Source organism: Eubalaena glacialis, chromosome 1 (genome assembly GCF_028564815.1).
Source record: "Eubalaena glacialis isolate mEubGla1 chromosome 1, mEubGla1.1.hap2.+ XY, whole genome shotgun sequence".
NCBI classification, from domain to species: Eukaryota; Metazoa; Chordata; class Mammalia; order Artiodactyla; family Balaenidae; genus Eubalaena; species Eubalaena glacialis.
Window position 1 is genome coordinate 92,411,198 of NC_083716.1, and position 20,376 is coordinate 92,431,573.

The window sequence follows — 20,376 nt, forward strand, 5'->3', positions numbered from 1 at the left end:
TTGGCTGCCGGGCTGGCGGTAAGTCGCCAGCACCAGCGAAGCTAAGCCTCAAGAGGCACACCGTGGCCCCCGCTGCATTCTACGGCCACACCTCCCTGAACGCACCACACCTCGTCTGATCTCGGAAGCTAATCAGGGTCTGGCCTGTTTCGTACCTGGATGGGAGACCACATGGGAATACCGAGTGCTGTAGGCTTTTTTGCCTCCCGCTCCGCCTTGACATTTAGTGGCCCGCGGCCGAGGCCGCCTCCGCCCCGCTGAGCACCGCTGCAGGCCTCACCTCCTCACGTCCCTCCCAACACAGCGCGCCGGAGGGATCGCTCCCCGCCGAGCTGGCTGGACATGCGGCCAGAATGCGGCCCTGGAAGGCAGCCGCCACCCCAGCCGCTCCCGTGGTGGCTGGCCCGGACCCAGACTCCGCCGCAGGCCGGGGTACCGTCCGTGCGGCCCACGAAGCCCTCGACCTGCACTTGGCCGCCCCCACCGGAGCCCAGCCGCGCCGCAGCCCCCTGTCTGCCCGTGTGTCTCTCCACAGCTCCCTCCGGAAAAAGCCCCCCCTCCGCCGTTTCGCCACGGCCGGGGGCGGGAGCGGGGGCGGGGGCCGGGGCCGCTTCTCCGGGCCTGCCGGCCACCAGGGCCGGGGTCCTGTGCTCGGCGGGCGGCGTGGGGGCAAGGGGGGGCCTTGCTGGGGCTAAGGGGCCGTGCCCACTCCATGGTGGCTCCCAGTGGCTTCGGGCCAGCTGCTGCCCGGCCGGAGGGCCGGCCCGGCCGTGGCCGGGCTGCGCCTAACTCCGCGTGGGCGGGCAGGGGGGGATGCCCAAGGGACCGCGGCCGCCGGGCCCTGAAGCCTCCGGGGCCGCGTCCCTGTGAGCGTCGAGCGGGATCTGCGGCGGGGCGCCAAGCGCCGACGGGCCTGGAGCGTCCCGCCCGCCCTGGGCTGCGAGGTGGCCCACCACTCCGCCACCCCCGGGTCCCCGAGGCCTCCTGTCGCCTGCCTGGGCGGGCGGCAGGGCCCTGCCGGAGAGGGCTGGCCGCCGGCATGGCGGTAAGGCGCAGGCGCCAGCGAAGCTGGGCCTCAAGAGGCACCGCGCGGGCCCCTCCTGCGTCTACGGCCATACCACCCTGAACGCGCCCGATCTCGTCTGATCTCGGAAGCTAAGCAGGGTCGGGCCTGGTTAGTACTTGGATGGGAGACCGCCTGGGAATACCGGGTGCTGTAGGCTTTTTGCCTCCCGCTCCGCCTTCTCCTTTAGTCGCCCGCCGCCTCCGCCCCCGCCCCCGCCCCCGCCCCCGCCGGGCACCGCTGCAGGCCCCACCTCCTCCGGCCCCTCCCACCACAGCGCGCCAGAGGGGGCGCTCTCCGCCTGCCTGGCCGGCCAGGCGGCCAGAAGGCGGCCCTGGAAGGCAGCCGCATCCCAGCCGCTCCCGGGGTGGCTGGCCTGAACCCAGACTCCGCCTCAGGCCCGGGTGCCGGCCGTGCGGCCCGCGAGCCCCTTGACCTGCACCTGGCCGCCCCCACCAGCGCCCAGCCCCGGCGCAGCCACCTATCTGCCGGTGTGTCTCTCCACAGCTCCCTCCGGAAAAAGCCCCCCCTCCGCCGTTTCGCCACGGCCGGGGGCGGGAGCGGGGGCGGGGGCCGGGGCCGGTGCTCCGGGCCGGCCGGCCACAAGGCGCCGGGTCCTGTGCTCGGCGGGTGGCGTGGGGGCAAGGGTGGCCTTGCTGGGGCTAAGGGGCCGTGCCGACTCAATGGTGGCTCCCAGTGGGTTAAGGGCCGACTGCCGTCGGGCAGGAGGGCCGGCCCGGGCTGCGGCTGGGCTGCGCCTAGCGCCGCGTGGGCGGGCAGAGGGGAGGCCCAAGGGACCGCGGGCCCCGGGCCCTGAAGCCTCCGGGGCCACGTCCCTGTGAGCGACGTGCGGGATCTGGGGCGGGGCGCCAAGTGCCGAACGGTTTGGTGGGTCCCGCCCGCCCTGGGCTGGGAGGTCGCCGAACCCTCCGCCACCCCCCTGGTACCCGAGGCCGCCGTTGCCCTGCCTGGGCGGGCGGCGGGGCCCTGCCGGGGCGGGCTGGCCGCCGGCCTGGCGGGGAGGCGCAAGCGCCAGCGAAGCTGGGCCTCAAGAGGCACTCCGCGGGCCCCTCTTAACGTCTACGGCCATACCACCCTGAACGCGCCCGATCTCGTCTGATCTCGGAAGCTAAGCAGGGTCGGGCCTGGTTAGTACTTGGATGGGAGACCGCCTGGGAATACCGGGTGCTGTAGGCTTTTTGCCTCCCGCTCCGCCTTCTCCTTTAGTCGCCCGCGGCCTAGGCCGAGGCCGAGGCCGAGGCCGAGGCCGCTGCCTCCGCCCCCGCCCCCGCCCCCGCCGGGCAGCGCTGCAGGCCCCACCTCCTCCGGCCCCTCCCACCACAGCGCGCCAGAGGGGGCGCTCCGCGCCGGCCTGGCCGGCCAGGCGGCCAGAAGGCGGCCCTGGAAGGCAGCCGCCACCCCAGCCGCTCCCGTGGTGGCTGGCCCGGACCCAGACTCCGCCGCAGGCCGGGGTGCCGTCCGTGCGGCCCACGAAGCCCTCGACCTGCACTTGGCCGCCCCCACCGGAGCCCAGCCGCGCCGCAGCCCCCTGTCTGCCCGTGTGTCTCTCCACAGCTCCCTCCGGAAAAAGCCCACCCTTTGCCACTTCGCCACGGCCAAGAGTGGGAGCGGGGTCGTGGGCTGGGACCGGTTCGCTGGGCTGGCTAGACACCAGGCGCCGGGAACTTTGCTCGGCAGTTGGCGTGGGGGCAAGGGTGGCGTTGCTGTGTCTAAGGGGCATTGCCGGCTCAATGGTGGATCCCAGTGGCTTCGGGCCAACTGCCGTTGGGCAGGCAGGCCGGCCAGGCCGTGGCTGGGCTGCGCCTAGCACTGTGTGGATTGACAGGGTGGGGAATGCACAAGGGACCGAGGGCCACAGGCCCTTAAGCCTCCGGGGCCAAGTCCTGTGAGCGTTGAGCGGCTCTGGGGCGGAGGGCCAAGCGCCTACAGGCCTGGAGGGTCCCGCCTGACCTGAGCTGCGAAGTCGCCCACAACTCCACCACCCCCGGGCCCTCGAGGCCTCCTGTCGCTTGCCTGGGCGGACGGCAGGGCCGCGCCGGAGAGGGTTGGCTGCCGGGCTGGCGGTAAGTCGCCAGCACCAGCGAAGCTAAGCCTCAAGAGGCACACCGTGGCCCCCGCTGCATTCTACGGCCACACCTCCCTGAACGCACCACACCTCGTCTGATCTCGGAAGCTAATCAGGGTCTGGCCTGTTTCGTACCTGGATGGGAGACCACATGGGAATACCGAGTGCTGTAGGCTTTTTTGCCTCCCGCTCCGCCTTGACATTTAGTGGCCCGCGGCCGAGGCCGCCTCCGCCCCCGCTGAGCACCGCTGCAGGCCTCACCTCCTCACGTCCCTCCCAACACAGCGCGCCGGAGGGATCGCTCCCCGCCGAGCTGGCTGGACATGCGGCCAGAATGCGGCCCTGGAAGGCAGCCGCCACCCCAGCCGCTCCCGTGGTGGCTGGCCCGGACCCAGACTCCGCCGCAGGCCGGGGTGCCGTCCGTGCGGCCCACGAAGCCCTCGACCTGCACTTGGCCGCCCCCACCGGAGCCCAGCCGCGCCGCAGCCCCCTGTCTGCCCGTGTGTCTCTCCACAGCTCCCTCCGGAAAAAGCCCACCCTTTGCCACTTCGCCACGGCCGAGAGTGGGAGCGGGGTCGTGGGCTGGGACCGGTTCGCTGGGCTGGCTAGACACCAGGCGCCGGGAACTTTGCTCGGCAGTTGGCGTGGGGGCAAGGGTGGCGTTGCTGTGTCTAAGGGGCCGTGCCGGCTCAATGGTGGCTCCCAGTGGCTTCGGGCCAACTGCCGTTGGGCAGGCGGGCCGGCCAGGCCGTGGCTGGGCTGCGCCTAGCACTGTGTGGATTGACAGGGTGGGGAATGCACAAGGGACCGAGGGCCACAGGCCCTTAAGCCTCCGGGGCCAAGTCCTGTGAGCGTTGAGCGGCTCTGGGGCGGAGGGCCAAGCGCCTACAGGCCTGGAGGGTCCCGCCTGACCTGAGCTGCGAAGTCGCCCACAACTCCACCACCCCCGGGCCCTCGAGGCCTCCTGTCGCTTGCCTGGGCGGACGGCAGGGCCGCGCCGGAGAGGGTTGGCTGCCGGGCTGGCGGTAAGTCGCCAGCACCAGCGAAGCTAAGCCTCAAGAGGCACACCGTGGCCCCCGCTGCATTCTACGGCCACACCTCCCTGAACGCACCACACCTCGTCTGATCTCGGAAGCTAATCAGGGTCTGGCCTGTTTCGTACCTGGATGGGAGACCACATGGGAATACCGAGTGCTGTAGGCTTTTTTGCCTCCCGCTCCGCCTTGACATTTAGTGGCCCGCGGCCGAGGCCGCCTCCGCCCCCGCTGAGCACCGCTGCAGGCCTCACCTCCTCACGTCCCTCCCAACACAGCGCGCCGGAGGGATCGCTCCCCGCCGAGCTGGCTGGACATGCGGCCAGAATGCGGCCCTGGAAGGCAGCCGCCACCCCAGCCGCTCCCGTGGTGGCTGGCCCGGACCCAGACTCCGCCGCAGGCCGGGGTGCCGTCCGTGCGGCCCGCGAGGCCCTCGACCTGCACTTGGCCGCCCCCACCGGAGCCCAGCCGCGCCGCAGCCCCCTGTCTGCCCGTGTGTCTCTCCACAGCTCCCTCCGGAAAAAGCCCCCCCTCCGCCGTTTCGCCACGGCCGGGGGCGGGAGCGGGGGCGGGGGCCGGGGCCGCTTCTCCGGGCCTGCCGGCCACCAGGGCCGGGGTCCTGTGCTCGGCGGGCGGCGTGGGGGCAAGGGGGGGCCTTGCTGGGGCTAAGGGGCCGTGCCCACTCCATGGTGGCTCCCAGTGGCTTCGGGCCAGCTGCTGCCCGGCCGGAGGGCCGGCCCGGCCGTGGCCGGGCTGCGCCTAACTCCGCGTGGGCGGGCAGGGGGGGATGCCCAAGGGACCGCGGCCGCCGGGCCCTGAAGCCTCCGGGGCCGCGTCCCTGTGAGCGTCGAGCGGGATCTGCGGCGGGGCGCCAAGCGCCGACGGGCCTGGAGCGTCCCGCCCGCCCTGGGCTGCGAGGTGGCCCACCACTCCGCCACCCCCGGGTCCCCGAGGCCTCCTGTCGCCTGCCTGGGCGGGCGGCAGGGCCCTGCCGGAGAGGGCTGGCCGCCGGCATGGCGGTAAGGCGCTGGGCCTCAAGAGGCACCGCGCGGGCCCCTCCTGCGTCTACGGCCATACCACCCTGAACGCGCCCGATCTCGTCTGATCTCGGAAGCTAAGCAGGGTCGGGCCTGGTTAGTACTTGGATGGGAGACCGCCTGGGAATACCGGGTGCTGTAGGCTTTTTGCCTCCCGCTCCGCCTTCTCCTTTAGTCGCCCGCCGCCTCCGCCCCCGCCCCCGCCCCCGCCCCCGCCGGGCACCGCTGCAGGCCCCACCTCCTCCGGCCCCTCCCACCACAGCGCGCCAGAGGGGGCGCTCTCCGCCTGCCTGGCCGGCCAGGCGGCCAGAAGGCGGCCCTGGAAGGCAGCCGCATCCCAGCCGCTCCCGGGGTGGCTGGCCTGAACCCAGACTCCGCCTCAGGCCCGGGTGCCGGCCGTGCGGCCCGCGAGCCCCTTGACCTGCACCTGGCCGCCCCCACCAGCGCCCAGCCCCGGCGCAGCCACCTATCTGCCGGTGTGTCTCTCCACAGCTCCCTCCGGAAAAAGCCCCCCCTCCGCCGTTTCGCCACGGCCGGGGGCGGGAGCGGGGGCGGGGGCCGGGGCCGGTGCTCCGGGCCGGCCGGCCACAAGGCGCCGGGTCCTGTGCTCGGCGGGTGGCGTGGGGGCAAGGGTGGCCTTGCTGGGGCTAAGGGGCCGTGCCGACTCAATGGTGGCTCCCAGTGGGTTAAGGGCCGACTGCCGTCGGGCAGGAGGGCCGGCCCGGGCTGCGGCTGGGCTGCGCCTAGCGCCGCGTGGGCGGGCAGAGGGGAGGCCCAAGGGACCGCGGGCCCCGGGCCCTGAAGCCTCCGGGGCCACGTCCCTGTGAGCGACGTGCGGGATCTGGGGCGGGGCGCCAAGCGCCGAACGGTTTGGTGGGTCCCGCCCGCCCTGGGCTGGGAGGTCGCCGAACCCTCCGCCACCCCCCTGGTACCCGAGGCCGCCGTTGCCCTGCCTGGGCGGGCGGCGGGGCCCTGCCGGGGCGGGCTGGCCGCCGGGCTGGCGGGGAGGCGCAAGCGCCAGCGAAGCTGGGCCTCAAGAGGCACTCCGCGGGCCCCTTTTAACGTCTACGGCCATACCACCCTGAACGCGCCCGATCTCGTCTGATCTCGGAAGCTAAGCAGGGTCGGGCCTGGTTAGTACTTTGATGGGAGACCGCCTGGGAATACCGGGTGCTGTAGGCTTTTTGCCTCCCGCTCCGCCTTCTCCTTTAGTCGCCCGCGGCCTAGGCCGAGGCCGAGGCCAAGGCCGAGGCCGCTGCCTCCGCCCCCGCCCCCGCCCCCGCCGGGCAGCGCTGCAGGCCCCACCTCCTCCGGCCCCTCCCACCACAGCGCGCCAGAGGGGGCGCTCCGCGCCGGCCTGGCCGGCCAGGCGGCCAGAAGGCGGCCCTGGAAGGCAGCCGCCACCCCAGCCGCTCCCGTGGTGGCTGGCCCGGACCCAGACTCCGCCGCAGGCCGGGGTGCCGTCCGTGCGGCCCACGAAGCCCTCGACCTGCACTTGGCCGCCCCCACCGGAGCCCAGCCGCGCCGCAGCCCCCTGTCTGCCCGTGTGTCTCTCCACAGCTCCCTCCGGAAAAAGCCCACCCTTTGCCACTTCGCCACGGCCGAGAGTGGGAGCGGGGTCGTGGGCTGGGACCGGTTCGCTGGGCTGGCTAGACACCAGGCGCCGGGAACTTTGCTCGGCAGTTGGCGTGGGGGCAAGGGTGGCGTTGCTGTGTCTAAGGGGCCGTGCCGGCTCAATGGTGGCTCCCAGTGGCTTCGGGCCAACTGCCGTTGGGCAGGCGGGCCGGCCAGGCCGTGGCTGGGCTGCGCCTAGCACTGTGTGGATTGACAGGGTGGGGAATGCACAAGGGACCGAGGGCCACAGGCCCTTAAGCCTCCGGGGCCAAGTCCTGTGAGCGTTGAGCGGCTCTGGGGCGGAGGGCCAAGCGCCTACAGGCCTGGAGGGTCCCGCCTGACCTGAGCTGCGAAGTCGCCCACAACTCCACCACCCCCGGGCCCTCGAGGCCTCCTGTCGCTTGCCTGGGCGGACGGCAGGGCCGCGCCGGAGAGGGTTGGCTGCCGGGCTGGCGGTAAGTCGCCAGCACCAGCGAAGCTAAGCCTCAAGAGGCACACCGTGGCCCCCGCTGCATTCTACGGCCACACCTCCCTGAACGCACCACACCTCGTCTGATCTCGGAAGCTAATCAGGGTCTGGCCTGTTTCGTACCTGGATGGGAGACCACATGGGAATACCGAGTGCTGTAGGCTTTTTTGCCTCCCGCTCCGCCTTGACATTTAGTGGCCCGCGGCCGAGGCCGCCTCCGCCCCCGCTGAGCACCGCTGCAGGCCTCACCTCCTCACGTCCCTCCCAACACAGCGCGCCGGAGGGATCGCTCCCCGCCGAGCTGGCTGGACATGCGGCCAGAATGCGGCCCTGGAAGGCAGCCGCCACCCCAGCCGCTCCCGTGGTGGCTGGCCCGGACCCAGACTCCGCCGCAGGCCGGGGTGCCGTCCGTGCGGCCCGCGAGGCCCTCGACCTGCACTTGGCCGCCCCCACCGGAGCCCAGCCGCGCCGCAGCCCCCTGTCTGCCCGTGTGTCTCTCCACAGCTCCCTCCGGAAAAAGCCCCCCCTCCGCCGTTTCGCCACGGCCGGGGGCGGGAGCGGGGGCGGGGGCCGGGGCCGGTGCTCCGGGCCGGCCGGCCACAAGGCGCCGGGTCCTGTGCTCGGCGGGTGGCGTGGGGGCAAGGGTGGCCTTGCTGGGGCTAAGGGGCCGTGCCGACTCAATGGTGGCTCCCAGTGGGTTAAGGGCCGACTGCCGTCGGGCAGGAGGGCCGGCCCGGGCTGCGGCTGGGCTGCGCCTAGCGCCGCGTGGGCGGGCAGAGGGGAGGCCCAAGGGACCGCGGGCCCCGGGCCCTGAAGCCTCCGGGGCCACGTCCCTGTGAGCGACGTGCGGGATCTGGGGCGGGGCGCCAAGCGCCGAACGGTTTGGTGGGTCCCGCCCGCCCTGGGCTGGGAGGTCGCCGAACCCTCCGCCACCCCCCTGGTACCCGAGGCCGCCGTTGCCCTGCCTGGGCGGGCGGCGGGGCCCTGCCGGGGCGGGCTGGCCGCCGGGCTGGCGGGGAGGCGCAAGCGCCAGCGAAGCTGGGCCTCAAGAGGCACTCCGCGGGCCCCTCTTAACGTCTACGGCCATACCACCCTGAACGCGCCCGATCTCGTCTGATCTCGGAAGCTAAGCAGGGTCGGGCCTGGTTAGTACTTGGATGGGAGACCGCCTGGGAATACCGGGTGCTGTAGGCTTTTTGCCTCCCGCTCCGCCTTCTCCTTTAGTCGCCCGCCGCCTCCGCCCCCGCCCCGGCCCCCGCCGGGCAGCGCTGCAGGCCCCACCTCCTCCGGCCCCTCCCACCACAGCGCGCCAGAGGGGGCGCTCCGCGCCGGCCTGGCCGGCCAGGCGGCCAGAAGGCGGCCCTGGAAGGCAGCCGCCACCCCAGCCGCTCCCGTGGTGGCTGGCCCGGACCCAGACTCCGCCGCAGGCCGGGGTGCCGTCCGTGCGGCCCACGAAGCCCTCGACCTGCACTTGGCCGCCCCCACCGGAGCCCAGCCGCGCCGCAGCCCCCTGTCTGCCCGTGTGTCTCTCCACAGCTCCCTCCGGAAAAAGCCCACCCTTTGCCACTTCGCCACGGCCGAGAGTGGGAGCGGGGTCGTGGGCTGGGACCGGTTCGCTGGGCTGGCTAGACACCAGGCGCCGGGAACTTTGCTCGGCAGTTGGCGTGGGGGCAAGGGTGGCGTTGCTGTGTCTAAGGGGCCGTGCCGGCTCAATGGTGGCTCCCAGTGGCTTCGGGCCAACTGCCGTTGGGCAGGCGGGCCGGCCAGGCCGTGGCTGGGCTGCGCCTAGCACTGTGTGGATTGACAGGGTGGGGAATGCACAAGGGACCGAGGGCCACAGGCCCTTAAGTCTCCGGGGCCAAGTCCTGTGAGCGTTGAGCGGCTCTGGGGCGGAGGGCCAAGCGCCTACAGGCCTGGAGGGTCCCGCCTGACCTGAGCTGCGAAGTCGCCCACAACTCCACCACCCCCGGGCCCTCGAGGCCTCCTGTCGCTTGCCTGGGCGGACGGCAGGGCCGCGCCGGAGAGGGTTGGCTGCCGGGCTGGCGGTAAGTCGCCAGCACCAGCGAAGCTAAGCCTCAAGAGGCACACCGTGGCCCCCGCTGCATTCTACGGCCACACCTCCCTGAACGCACCACACCTCGTCTGATCTCGGAAGCTAATCAGGGTCTGGCCTGTTTCGTACCTGGATGGGAGACCACATGGGAATACCGAGTGCTGTAGGCTTTTTTGCCTCCCGCTCCGCCTTGACATTTAGTGGCCCGCGGCCGAGGCCGCCTCCGCCCCGCTGAGCACCGCTGCAGGCCTCACCTCCTCACGTCCCTCCCAACACAGCGCGCCGGAGGGATCGCTCCCCGCCGAGCTGGCTGGACATGCGGCCAGAATGCGGCCCTGGAAGGCAGCCGCCACCCCAGCCGCTCCCGTGGTGGCTGGCCCGGACCCAGACTCCGCCGCAGGCCGGGGTACCGTCCGTGCGGCCCACGAAGCCCTCGACCTGCACTTGGCCGCCCCCACCGGAGCCCAGCCGCGCCGCAGCCCCCTGTCTGCCCGTGTGTCTCTCCACAGCTCCCTCCGGAAAAAGCCCCCCCTCCGCCGTTTCGCCACGGCCGGGGGCGGGAGCGGGGGCGGGGGCCGGGGCCGCTTCTCCGGGCCTGCCGGCCACCAGGGCCGGGGTCCTGTGCTCGGCGGGCGGCGTGGGGGCAAGGGGGGGCCTTGCTGGGGCTAAGGGGCCGTGCCCACTCCATGGTGGCTCCCAGTGGCTTCGGGCCAGCTGCTGCCCGGCCGGAGGGCCGGCCCGGCCGTGGCCGGGCTGCGCCTAACTCCGCGTGGGCGGGCAGGGGGGGATGCCCAAGGGACCGCGGCCGCCGGGCCCTGAAGCCTCCGGGGCCGCGTCCCTGTGAGCGTCGAGCGGGATCTGCGGCGGGGCGCCAAGCGCCGACGGGCCTGGAGCGTCCCGCCCGCCCTGGGCTGCGAGGTGGCCCACCACTCCGCCACCCCCGGGTCCCCGAGGCCTCCTGTCGCCTGCCTGGGCGGGCGGCAGGGCCCTGCCGGAGAGGGCTGGCCGCCGGCATGGCGGTAAGGCGCAGGCGCCAGCGAAGCTGGGCCTCAAGAGGCACCGCGCGGGCCCCTCCTGCGTCTACGGCCATACCACCCTGAACGCGCCCGATCTCGTCTGATCTCGGAAGCTAAGCAGGGTCGGGCCTGGTTAGTACTTGGATGGGAGACCGCCTGGGAATACCGGGTGCTGTAGGCTTTTTGCCTCCCGCTCCGCCTTCTCCTTTAGTCGCCCGCCGCCTCCGCCCCCGCCCCCGCCCCCGCCCCCGCCGGGCACCGCTGCAGGCCCCACCTCCTCCGGCCCCTCCCACCACAGCGCGCCAGAGGGGGCGCTCTCCGCCTGCCTGGCCGGCCAGGCGGCCAGAAGGCGGCCCTGGAAGGCAGCCGCATCCCAGCCGCTCCCGGGGTGGCTGGCCTGAACCCAGACTCCGCCTCAGGCCCGGGTGCCGGCCGTGCGGCCCGCGAGCCCCTTGACCTGCACCTGGCCGCCCCCACCAGCGCCCAGCCCCGGCGCAGCCACCTATCTGCCGGTGTGTCTCTCCACAGCTCCCTCCGGAAAAAGCCCCCCCTCCGCCGTTTCGCCACGGCCGGGGGCGGGAGCGGGGGCGGGGGCCGGGGCCGGTGCTCCGGGCCGGCCGGCCACAAGGCGCCGGGTCCTGTGCTCGGCGGGTGGCGTGGGGGCAAGGGTGGCCTTGCTGGGGCTAAGGGGCCGTGCCGACTCAATGGTGGCTCCCAGTGGGTTAAGGGCCGACTGCCGTCGGGCAGGAGGGCCGGCCCGGGCTGCGGCTGGGCTGCGCCTAGCGCCGCGTGGGCGGGCAGAGGGGAGGCCCAAGGGACCGCGGGCCCCGGGCCCTGAAGCCTCCGGGGCCACGTCCCTGTGAGCGACGTGCGGGATCTGGGGCGGGGCGCCAAGTGCCGAACGGTTTGGTGGGTCCCGCCCGCCCTGGGCTGGGAGGTCGCCGAACCCTCCGCCACCCCCCTGGTACCCGAGGCCGCCGTTGCCCTGCCTGGGCGGGCGGCGGGGCCCTGCCGGGGCGGGCTGGCCGCCGGCCTGGCGGGGAGGCGCAAGCGCCAGCGAAGCTGGGCCTCAAGAGGCACTCCGCGGGCCCCTCTTAACGTCTACGGCCATACCACCCTGAACGCGCCCGATCTCGTCTGATCTCGGAAGCTAAGCAGGGTCGGGCCTGGTTAGTACTTGGATGGGAGACCGCCTGGGAATACCGGGTGCTGTAGGCTTTTTGCCTCCCGCTCCGCCTTCTCCTTTAGTCGCCCGCGGCCTAGGCCGAGGCCGAGGCCGAGGCCGAGGCCGCTGCCTCCGCCCCCGCCCCCGCCCCCGCCGGGCAGCGCTGCAGGCCCCACCTCCTCCGGCCCCTCCCACCACAGCGCGCCAGAGGGGGCGCTCCGCGCCGGCCTGGCCGGCCAGGCGGCCAGAAGGCGGCCCTGGAAGGCAGCCGCCACCCCAGCCGCTCCCGTGGTGGCTGGCCCGGACCCAGACTCCGCCGCAGGCCGGGGTGCCGTCCGTGCGGCCCACGAAGCCCTCGACCTGCACTTGGCCGCCCCCACCGGAGCCCAGCCGCGCCGCAGCCCCCTGTCTGCCCGTGTGTCTCTCCACAGCTCCCTCCGGAAAAAGCCCACCCTTTGCCACTTCGCCACGGCCAAGAGTGGGAGCGGGGTCGTGGGCTGGGACCGGTTCGCTGGGCTGGCTAGACACCAGGCGCCGGGAACTTTGCTCGGCAGTTGGCGTGGGGGCAAGGGTGGCGTTGCTGTGTCTAAGGGGCATTGCCGGCTCAATGGTGGATCCCAGTGGCTTCGGGCCAACTGCCGTTGGGCAGGCAGGCCGGCCAGGCCGTGGCTGGGCTGCGCCTAGCACTGTGTGGATTGACAGGGTGGGGAATGCACAAGGGACCGAGGGCCACAGGCCCTTAAGCCTCCGGGGCCAAGTCCTGTGAGCGTTGAGCGGCTCTGGGGCGGAGGGCCAAGCGCCTACAGGCCTGGAGGGTCCCGCCTGACCTGAGCTGCGAAGTCGCCCACAACTCCACCACCCCCGGGCCCTCGAGGCCTCCTGTCGCTTGCCTGGGCGGACGGCAGGGCCGCGCCGGAGAGGGTTGGCTGCCGGGCTGGCGGTAAGTCGCCAGCACCAGCGAAGCTAAGCCTCAAGAGGCACACCGTGGCCCCCGCTGCATTCTACGGCCACACCTCCCTGAACGCACCACACCTCGTCTGATCTCGGAAGCTAATCAGGGTCTGGCCTGTTTCGTACCTGGATGGGAGACCACATGGGAATACCGAGTGCTGTAGGCTTTTTTGCCTCCCGCTCCGCCTTGACATTTAGTGGCCCGCGGCCGAGGCCGCCTCCGCCCCCGCTGAGCACCGCTGCAGGCCTCACCTCCTCACGTCCCTCCCAACACAGCGCGCCGGAGGGATCGCTCCCCGCCGAGCTGGCTGGACATGCGGCCAGAATGCGGCCCTGGAAGGCAGCCGCCACCCCAGCCGCTCCCGTGGTGGCTGGCCCGGACCCAGACTCCGCCGCAGGCCGGGGTGCCGTCCGTGCGGCCCACGAAGCCCTCGACCTGCACTTGGCCGCCCCCACCGGAGCCCAGCCGCGCCGCAGCCCCCTGTCTGCCCGTGTGTCTCTCCACAGCTCCCTCCGGAAAAAGCCCACCCTTTGCCACTTCGCCACGGCCGAGAGTGGGAGCGGGGTCGTGGGCTGGGACCGGTTCGCTGGGCTGGCTAGACACCAGGCGCCGGGAACTTTGCTCGGCAGTTGGCGTGGGGGCAAGGGTGGCGTTGCTGTGTCTAAGGGGCCGTGCCGGCTCAATGGTGGCTCCCAGTGGCTTCGGGCCAACTGCCGTTGGGCAGGCGGGCCGGCCAGGCCGTGGCTGGGCTGCGCCTAGCACTGTGTGGATTGACAGGGTGGGGAATGCACAAGGGACCGAGGGCCACAGGCCCTTAAGCCTCCGGGGCCAAGTCCTGTGAGCGTTGAGCGGCTCTGGGGCGGAGGGCCAAGCGCCTACAGGCCTGGAGGGTCCCGCCTGACCTGAGCTGCGAAGTCGCCCACAACTCCACCACCCCCGGGCCCTCGAGGCCTCCTGTCGCTTGCCTGGGCGGACGGCAGGGCCGCGCCGGAGAGGGTTGGCTGCCGGGCTGGCGGTAAGTCGCCAGCACCAGCGAAGCTAAGCCTCAAGAGGCACACCGTGGCCCCCGCTGCATTCTACGGCCACACCTCCCTGAACGCACCACACCTCGTCTGATCTCGGAAGCTAATCAGGGTCTGGCCTGTTTCGTACCTGGATGGGAGACCACATGGGAATACCGAGTGCTGTAGGCTTTTTTGCCTCCCGCTCCGCCTTGACATTTAGTGGCCCGCGGCCGAGGCCGCCTCCGCCCCCGCTGAGCACCGCTGCAGGCCTCACCTCCTCACGTCCCTCCCAACACAGCGCGCCGGAGGGATCGCTCCCCGCCGAGCTGGCTGGACATGCGGCCAGAATGCGGCCCTGGAAGGCAGCCGCCACCCCAGCCGCTCCCGTGGTGGCTGGCCCGGACCCAGACTCCGCCGCAGGCCGGGGTGCCGTCCGTGCGGCCCGCGAGGCCCTCGACCTGCACTTGGCCGCCCCCACCGGAGCCCAGCCGCGCCGCAGCCCCCTGTCTGCCCGTGTGTCTCTCCACAGCTCCCTCCGGAAAAAGCCCCCCCTCCGCCGTTTCGCCACGGCCGGGGGCGGGAGCGGGGGCGGGGGCCGGGGCCGCTTCTCCGGGCCTGCCGGCCACCAGGGCCGGGGTCCTGTGCTCGGCGGGCGGCGTGGGGGCAAGGGGGGGCCTTGCTGGGGCTAAGGGGCCGTGCCCACTCCATGGTGGCTCCCAGTGGCTTCGGGCCAGCTGCTGCCCGGCCGGAGGGCCGGCCCGGCCGTGGCCGGGCTGCGCCTAACTCCGCGTGGGCGGGCAGGGGGGGATGCCCAAGGGACCGCGGCCGCCGGGCCCTGAAGCCTCCGGGGCCGCGTCCCTGTGAGCGTCGAGCGGGATCTGCGGCGGGGCGCCAAGCGCCGACGGGCCTGGAGCGTCCCGCCCGCCCTGGGCTGCGAGGTGGCCCACCACTCCGCCACCCCCGGGTCCCCGAGGCCTCCTGTCGCCTGCCTGGGCGGGCGGCAGGGCCCTGCCGGAGAGGGCTGGCCGCCGGCATGGCGGTAAGGCGCAGGCGCCAGCGAAGCTGGGCCTCAAGAGGCACCGCGCGGGCCCCTCCTGCGTCTACGGCCATACCACCCTGAACGCGCCCGATCTCGTCTGATCTCGGAAGCTAAGCAGGGTCGGGCCTGGTTAGTACTTGGATGGGAGACCGCCTGGGAATACCGGGTGCTGTAGGCTTTTTGCCTCCCGCTCCGCCTTCTCCTTTAGTCGCCCGCCGCCTCCGCCCCCGCCCCCGCCCCCGCCCCCGCCGGGCACCGCTGCAGGCCCCACCTCCTCCGGCCCCTCCCACCACAGCGCGCCAGAGGGGGCGCTCTCCGCCTGCCTGGCCGGCCAGGCGGCCAGAAGGCGGCCCTGGAAGGCAGCCGCATCCCAGCCGCTCCCGGGGTGGCTGGCCTGAACCCAGACTCCGCCTCAGGCCCGGGTGCCGGCCGTGCGGCCCGCGAGCCCCTTGACCTGCACCTGGCCGCCCCCACCAGCGCCCAGCCCCGGCGCAGCCACCTATCTGCCGGTGTGTCTCTCCACAGCTCCCTCCGGAAAAAGCCCCCCCTCCGCCGTTTCGCCACGGCCGGGGGCGGGAGCGGGGGCGGGGGCCGGGGCCGGTGCTCCGGGCCGGCCGGCCACAAGGCGCCGGGTCCTGTGCTCGGCGGGTGGCGTGGGGGCAAGGGTGGCCTTGCTGGGGCTAAGGGGCCGTGCCGACTCAATGGTGGCTCCCAGTGGGTTAAGGGCCGACTGCCGTCGGGCAGGAGGGCCGGCCCGGGCTGCGGCTGGGCTGCGCCTAGCGCCGCGTGGGCGGGCAGAGGGGAGGCCCAAGGGACCGCGGGCCCCGGGCCCTGAAGCCTCCGGGGCCACGTCCCTGTGAGCGACGTGCGGGATCTGGGGCGGGGCGCCAAGCGCCGAACGGTTTGGTGGGTCCCGCCCGCCCTGGGCTGGGAGGTCGCCGAACCCTCCGCCACCCCCCTGGTACCCGAGGCCGCCGTTGCCCTGCCTGGGCGGGCGGCGGGGCCCTGCCGGGGCGGGCTGGCCGCCGGGCTGGCGGGGAGGCGCAAGCGCCAGCGAAGCTGGGCCTCAAGAGGCACTCCGCGGGCCCCTTTTAACGTCTACGGCCATACCACCCTGAACGCGCCCGATCTCGTCTGATCTCGGAAGCTAAGCAGGGTCGGGCCTGGTTAGTACTTGGATGGGAGACCGCCTGGGAATACCGGGTGCTGTAGGCTTTTTGCCTCCCGCTCCGCCTTCTCCTTTAGTCGCCCGCGGCCTAGGCCGAGGCCGAGGCCAAGGCCGAGGCCGCTGCCTCCGCCCCCGCCCCCGCCCCCGCCGGGCAGCGCTGCAGGCCCCACCTCCTCCGGCCCCTCCCACCACAGCGCGCCAGAGGGGGCGCTCCGCGCCGGCCTGGCCGGCCAGGCGGCCAGAAGGCGGCCCTGGAAGGCAGCCGCCACCCCAGCCGCTCCCGTGGTGGCTGGCCCGGACCCAGACTCCGCCGCAGGCCGGGGTGCCGTCCGTGCGGCCCACGAAGCCCTCGACCTGCACTTGGCCGCCCCCACCGGAGCCCAGCCGCGCCGCAGCCCCCTGTCTGCCCGTGTGTCTCTCCACAGCTCCCTCCGGAAAAAGCCCACCCTTTGCCACTTCGCCACGGCCGAGAGTGGGAGCGGGGTCGTGGGCTGGGACCGGTTCGCTGGGCTGGCTAGACACCAGGCGCCGGGAACTTTGCTCGGCAGTTGGCGTGGGGGCAAGGGTGGCGTTGCTGTGTCTAAGGGGCCGTGCCGGCTCAATGGTGGCTCCCAGTGGCTTCGGGCCAACTGCCGTTGGGCAGGCGGGCCGGCCAGGCCGTGGCTGGGCTGCGCCTAGCACTGTGTGGATTGACAGGGTGGGGAATGCACAAGGGACCGAGGGCCACAGGCCCTTAAGCCTCCGGGGCCAAGTCCTGTGAGCGTTGAGCGGCTCTGGGGCGGAGGGCCAAGCGCCTACAGGCCTGGAGGGTCCCGCCTGACCTGAGCTGCGAAGTCGCCCACAACTCCACCACCCCCGGGCCCTCGAGGCCTCCTGTCGCTTGCCTGGGCGGACGGCAGGGCCGCGCCGGAGAGGGTTGGCTGCCGGGCTGGCGGTAAGTCGCCAGCACCAGCGAAGCTAAGCCTCAAGAGGCACACCGTGGCCCCCGCTGCATTCTACGGCCACACCTCCCTGAACGCACCACACCTCGTCTGATCTCGGAAGCTAATCAGGGTCTGGCCTGTTTCGTACCTGGATGGGAGACCACATGGGAATACCGAGTGCTGTAGGCTTTTTTGCCTCCCGCTCCGCCTTGACATTTAGTGGCCCGCGGCCGAGGCCGCCTCCGCCCCCGCTGAGCACCGCTGCAGGCCTCACCTCCTCACGTCCCTCCCAACACAGCGCGCCGGAGGGATCGCTCCCCGCCGAGCTGGCTGGACATGCGGCCAGAATGCGGCCCTGGAAGGCAGCCGCCACCCCAGCCGCTCCCGTGGTGGCTGGCCCGGACCCAGACTCCGCCACAGGCCGGGGTGCCGTCCGTGCGGCCCGCGAGGCCCTCGACCTGCACTTGGCCGCCCCCACCGGAGCCCAGCCGCGCCGCAGCCCCCTGTCTGCCCGTGTGTCTCTCCACAGCTCCCTCCGGAAAAAGCCCCCCCTCCGCCGTTTCGCCACGGCCGGGGGCGGGAGCGGGGGCGGGGGCCGGGGCCGCTTCTCCGGGCCTGCCGGCCACCAGGGCCGGGGTCCTGTGCTCGGCGGGCGGCGTGGGGGCAAGGGGGGGCCTTGCTGGGGCTAAGGGGCCGTGCCCACTCCATGGTGGCTCCCAGTGGCTTCGGGCCAGCTGCTGCCCGGCCGGAGGGCCGGCCCGGCCGTGGCCGGGCTGCGCCTAACTCCGCGTGGGCGGGCAGGGGGGGATGCCCAAGGGACCGCGGCCGCCGGGCCCTGAAGCCTCCGGGGCCGCGTCCCTGTGAGCGTCGAGCGGGATCTGCGGCGGGGCGCCAAGCGCCGACGGGCCTGGAGCGTCCCGCCCGCCCTGGGCTGCGAGGTGGCCCACCACTCCGCCACCCCCGGGTCCCCGAGGCCTCCTGTCGCCTGCCTGGGCGGGCGGCAGGGCCCTGCCGGAGAGGGCTGGCCGCCGGCATGGCGGTAAGGCGCAGGCGCCAGCGAAGCTGGGCCTCAAGAGGCACCGCGCGGGCCCCTCCTGCGTCTACGGCCATACCACCCTGAACGCGCCCGATCTCGTCTGATCTCGGAAGCTAAGCAGGGTCGGGCCTGGTTAGTACTTGGATGGGAGACCGCCTGGGAATACCGGGTGCTGTAGGCTTTTTGCCTCCCGCTCCGCCTTCTCCTTTAGTCGCCCGCCGCCTCCGCCCCCGCCCCCGCCCCCGCCCCCGCCGGGCACCGCTGCAGGCCCCACCTCCTCCGGCCCCTCCCACCACAGCGCGCCAGAGGGGGCGCTCTCCGCCTGCCTGGCCGGCCAGGCGGCCAGAAGGCGGCCCTGGAAGGCAGCCGCATCCCAGCCGCTCCCGGGGTGGCTGGCCTGAACCCAGACTCCGCCTCAGGCCCGGGTGCCGGCCGTGCGGCCCGCGAGCCCCTTGACCTGCACCTGGCCGCCCCCACCAGCGCCCAGCCCCGGCGCAGCCACCTATCTGCCGGTGTGTCTCTCCACAGCTCCCTCCGGAAAAAGCCCCCCCTCCGCCGTTTCGCCACGGCCGGGGGCGGGAGCGGGGGCGGGGGCCGGGGCCGGTGCTCCGGGCCGGCCGGCCACAAGGCGCCGGGTCCTGTGCTCGGCGGGTGGCGTGGGGGCAAGGGTGGCCTTGCTGGGGCTAAGGGGCCGTGCCGACTCAATGGTGGCTCCCAGTGGGTTAAGGGCCGACTGCCGTCGGGCAGGAGGGCCGGCCCGGGCTGCGGCTGGGCTGCGCCTAGCGCCGCGTGGGCGGGCAGAGGGGAGGCCCAAGGGACCGCGGGCCCCGGGCCCTGAAGCCTCCGGGGCCACGTCCCTGTGAGCGACGTGCGGGATCTGGGGCGGGGCGCCAAGCGCCGAACGGTTTGGTGGGTCCCGCCCGCCCTGGGCTGGGAGGTCGCCGAACCCTCCGCCACCCCCCTGGTACCCGAGGCCGCCGTTGCCCTGCCTGGGCGGGCGGCGGGGCCCTGCCGGGGCGGGCTGGCCGCCGGGCTGGCGGGGAGGCGCAAGCGCCAGCGAAGCTGGGCCTCAAGAGGCACTCCGCGGGCCCCTTTTAACGTCTACGGCCATACCACCCTGAACGCGCCCGATCTCGTCTGATCTCGGAAGCTAAGCAGGGTCGGGCCTGGTTAGTACTTGGATGGGAGACCGCCTGGGAATACCGGGTGCTGTAGGCTTTTTGCCTCCCGCTCCGCCTTCTCCTTTAGTCGCCCGCGGCCTAGGCCGAGGCCGAGGCCAAGGCCGAGGCCGCTGCCTCCGCCCCCGCCCCCGCCCCCGCCGGGCAGCGCTGCAGGCCCCACCTCCTCCGGCCCCTCCCACCACAGCGCGCCAGAGGGGGCGCTCCGCGCCGGCCTGGCCGGCCAGGCGGCCAGAAGGCGGCCCTGGAAGGCAGCCGCCACCCCAGCCGCTCCCGTGGTGGCTGGCCCGGACCCAGACTCCGCCGCAGGCCGGGGTGCCGTCCGTGCGGCCCACGAAGCCCTCGACCTGCACTTGGCCGCCCCCACCGGAGCCCAGCCGCGCCGCAGCCCCCTGTCTGCCCGTGTGTCTCTCCACAGCTCCCTCCGGAAAAAGCCCACCCTTTGCCACTTCGCCACGGCCGAGAGTGGGAGCGGGGTCGTGGGCTGGGACCGGTTCGCTGGGCTGGCTAGACACCAGGCGCCGGGAACTTTGCTCGGCAGTTGGCGTGGGGGCAAGGGTGGCGTTGCTGTGTCTAAGGGGCCGTGCCGGCTCAATGGTGGCTCCCAGTGGCTTCGGGCCAACTGCCGTTGGGCAGGCGGGCCGGCCAGGCCGTGGCTGGGCTGCGCCTAGCACTGTGTGGATTGACAGGGTGGGGAATGCACAAGGGACCGAGGGCCACAGGCCCTTAAGCCTCCGGGGCCAAGTCCTGTGAGCGTTGAGCGGCTCTGGGGCGGAGGGCCAAGCGCCTACAGGCCTGGAGGGTCCCGCCTGACCTGAGCTGCGAAGTCGCCCACAACTCCACCACCCCCGGGCCCTCGAGGCCTCCTGTCGCTTGCCTGGGCGGACGGCAGGGCCGCGCCGGAGAGGGTTGGCTGCCGGGCTGGCGGTAAGTCGCCAGCACCAGCGAAGCTAAGCCTCAAGAGGCACACCGTGGCCCCCGCTGCATTCTACGGCCACACCTCCCTGAACGCACCACACCTCGTCTGATCTCGGAAGCTAATCAGGGTCTGGCCTGTTTCGTACCTGGATGGGAGACCACATGGGAATACCGAGTGCTGTAGGCTTTTTTGCCTCCCGCTCCGCCTTGACATTTAGTGGCCCGCGGCCGAGGCCGCCTCCGCCCCCGCTGAGCACCGCTGCAGGCCTCACCTCCTCACGTCCCTCCCAACACAGCGCGCCGGAGGGATCGCTCCCCGCCGAGCTGGCTGGACATGCGGCCAGAATGCGGCCCTGGAAGGCAGCCGCCACCCCAGCCGCTCCCGTGGTGGCTGGCCCGGACCCAGACTCCGCCGCAGGCCGGGGTGCCGTCCGTGCGGCCCGCGAGGCCCTCGACCTGCACTTGGCCGCCCCCACCGGAGCCCAGCCGCGCCGCAGCCCCCTGTCTGCCCGTGTGTCTCTCCACAGCTCCCTCCGGAAAAAGCCCCCCCTCCGCCGTTTCGCCACGGCCGGGGGCGGGAGCGGGGGCGGGGGCCGGGGCCGCTTCTCCGGGCCTGCCGGC

At 73.5% G+C, this 20,376-nt stretch overlaps 11 non-coding genes and 9 pseudogenes across 11 annotated transcripts; all 20 read left to right on the top strand.

The window, feature by feature from the left end:
- Positions 1–77: 77 nt before the first annotated feature.
- On the top strand, positions 78–196 carry LOC133075534 (5S ribosomal RNA; annotated as a pseudogene).
- Positions 197–1,104: 908 nt separating this feature from the next.
- LOC133079504 (5S ribosomal RNA) lies at positions 1,105–1,223 on the top strand. The gene has a single exon (XR_009698218.1). It is a non-coding gene; the product is annotated as a 5S ribosomal RNA (ribosomal RNA).
- Positions 1,224–2,141: 918 nt separating this feature from the next.
- LOC133079506 (5S ribosomal RNA) lies at positions 2,142–2,260 on the top strand. Its single transcript, XR_009698220.1, has one exon. It is a non-coding gene; the product is annotated as a 5S ribosomal RNA (ribosomal RNA).
- A 946-nt stretch (positions 2,261–3,206) lies between these two features.
- LOC133075539 (5S ribosomal RNA) lies at positions 3,207–3,325 on the top strand (annotated as a pseudogene).
- A 908-nt stretch (positions 3,326–4,233) lies between these two features.
- LOC133075546 (5S ribosomal RNA) lies at positions 4,234–4,352 on the top strand (annotated as a pseudogene).
- Positions 4,353–5,246: 894 nt separating this feature from the next.
- Positions 5,247–5,365, top strand: LOC133079510 (5S ribosomal RNA). The gene has a single exon (XR_009698221.1). It is a non-coding gene; the product is annotated as a 5S ribosomal RNA (ribosomal RNA).
- A 918-nt stretch (positions 5,366–6,283) lies between these two features.
- LOC133104204 (5S ribosomal RNA) lies at positions 6,284–6,402 on the top strand. The gene has a single exon (XR_009703498.1). It is a non-coding gene; the product is annotated as a 5S ribosomal RNA (ribosomal RNA).
- Positions 6,403–7,348: 946 nt separating this feature from the next.
- LOC133075549 (5S ribosomal RNA) lies at positions 7,349–7,467 on the top strand (annotated as a pseudogene).
- Positions 7,468–8,378: 911 nt separating this feature from the next.
- On the top strand, positions 8,379–8,497 carry LOC133079514 (5S ribosomal RNA). The gene has a single exon (XR_009698222.1). It is a non-coding gene; the product is annotated as a 5S ribosomal RNA (ribosomal RNA).
- A 910-nt stretch (positions 8,498–9,407) lies between these two features.
- LOC133075554 (5S ribosomal RNA) lies at positions 9,408–9,526 on the top strand (annotated as a pseudogene).
- Positions 9,527–10,434: 908 nt separating this feature from the next.
- Positions 10,435–10,553, top strand: LOC133079517 (5S ribosomal RNA). Its single transcript, XR_009698224.1, has one exon. It is a non-coding gene; the product is annotated as a 5S ribosomal RNA (ribosomal RNA).
- A 918-nt stretch (positions 10,554–11,471) lies between these two features.
- Positions 11,472–11,590, top strand: LOC133079522 (5S ribosomal RNA). Its single transcript, XR_009698227.1, has one exon. It is a non-coding gene; the product is annotated as a 5S ribosomal RNA (ribosomal RNA).
- A 946-nt stretch (positions 11,591–12,536) lies between these two features.
- On the top strand, positions 12,537–12,655 carry LOC133075565 (5S ribosomal RNA; annotated as a pseudogene).
- Positions 12,656–13,563: 908 nt separating this feature from the next.
- Positions 13,564–13,682, top strand: LOC133075570 (5S ribosomal RNA; annotated as a pseudogene).
- A 909-nt stretch (positions 13,683–14,591) lies between these two features.
- Positions 14,592–14,710, top strand: LOC133079529 (5S ribosomal RNA). Its single transcript, XR_009698228.1, has one exon. It is a non-coding gene; the product is annotated as a 5S ribosomal RNA (ribosomal RNA).
- A 918-nt stretch (positions 14,711–15,628) lies between these two features.
- On the top strand, positions 15,629–15,747 carry LOC133079533 (5S ribosomal RNA). The gene has a single exon (XR_009698230.1). It is a non-coding gene; the product is annotated as a 5S ribosomal RNA (ribosomal RNA).
- Positions 15,748–16,693: 946 nt separating this feature from the next.
- On the top strand, positions 16,694–16,812 carry LOC133075574 (5S ribosomal RNA; annotated as a pseudogene).
- A 909-nt stretch (positions 16,813–17,721) lies between these two features.
- Positions 17,722–17,840, top strand: LOC133079538 (5S ribosomal RNA). The gene has a single exon (XR_009698231.1). It is a non-coding gene; the product is annotated as a 5S ribosomal RNA (ribosomal RNA).
- A 918-nt stretch (positions 17,841–18,758) lies between these two features.
- Positions 18,759–18,877, top strand: LOC133079543 (5S ribosomal RNA). Its single transcript, XR_009698232.1, has one exon. It is a non-coding gene; the product is annotated as a 5S ribosomal RNA (ribosomal RNA).
- A 946-nt stretch (positions 18,878–19,823) lies between these two features.
- Positions 19,824–19,942, top strand: LOC133075580 (5S ribosomal RNA; annotated as a pseudogene).
- The last annotated feature ends 434 nt before the right edge of the window (positions 19,943–20,376 follow it).